The sequence below is a fragment of the Cephus cinctus genome, unplaced genomic scaffold (genome assembly GCF_000341935.2).
Source record: "Cephus cinctus unplaced genomic scaffold, Ccin1 Ccin1_scaffold0104, whole genome shotgun sequence".
NCBI classification, from domain to species: Eukaryota; Metazoa; Arthropoda; class Insecta; order Hymenoptera; family Cephidae; genus Cephus; species Cephus cinctus.
This window is the reverse complement of record NW_014332841.1, coordinates 48829-49660: the sequence shown is the minus strand read 5'-3', so window position 1 is coordinate 49660 and position 832 is coordinate 48829.

Here is an 832-nt window from a genome sequence, read left to right as displayed (position 1 = left end):
TACCATGAAATGTGATTTTTCAATTCACGGTCACAAAACGACTCCAGCTATCGTTAACTTTTACGCATTCTAGTTCTCTTTGAGTCGCTGCACTGATCAGAAGCTATGCTCTCGGCTAGATTCGTACAGTTACGCCAATGCTCTCGGAAAGATTTGTTTTGCTAAGTTGAGGTCAAAGTATTCGAATCTGGTCCGGGAATATAGTCTTAACGAAACAAGTTATCTGGAAGATATGAGAGAACCCGAGGGGACTTCTCAACGAACGGGCAGGAGCCCGAGTGCAAGACTGACGCCTCACCTGAGAGAGACTACGAGCTGAAGAGCAGGCAGTGAAGATTTGGATACAATTATAGATGTTGAGCCCTGCTTTCGCCTTATGTCCAGGTAAAGTGGACCAATTTATTAAGGGGGTATTCTGGTCTAGAATTTTGAAAAAATCAATTTTTCTCTTTTTGCATATTCATAAAGTTTAGACTTTTAAGAATATATCCTTAAAAGAAAATGTTAAAATTCCAATCATTTGCGGAGTTATAGCTATTTTAATGACGCAGCAACGAAGCCCGTAACGCCGGAGCAAATCGGACAATAAATGGTAGATAATACCTGATTACCTGACCATTTTTAGTATAAAACATCCCCCAAAAAACACTTACGTGCAAAAAACTACGCCAAGTACAGGAGTGCTGTGTATTCCTCTAATAAAAAGTATTGATATCAGATTATGGAGGCCAAGTACATAAGTCACTACATGTTTGCCTATTATATGATCTAGCACTGGCCCATCATTTTAATTGTATTTTCAAAATTTCTTATAACGTTTTCACTACTCTAA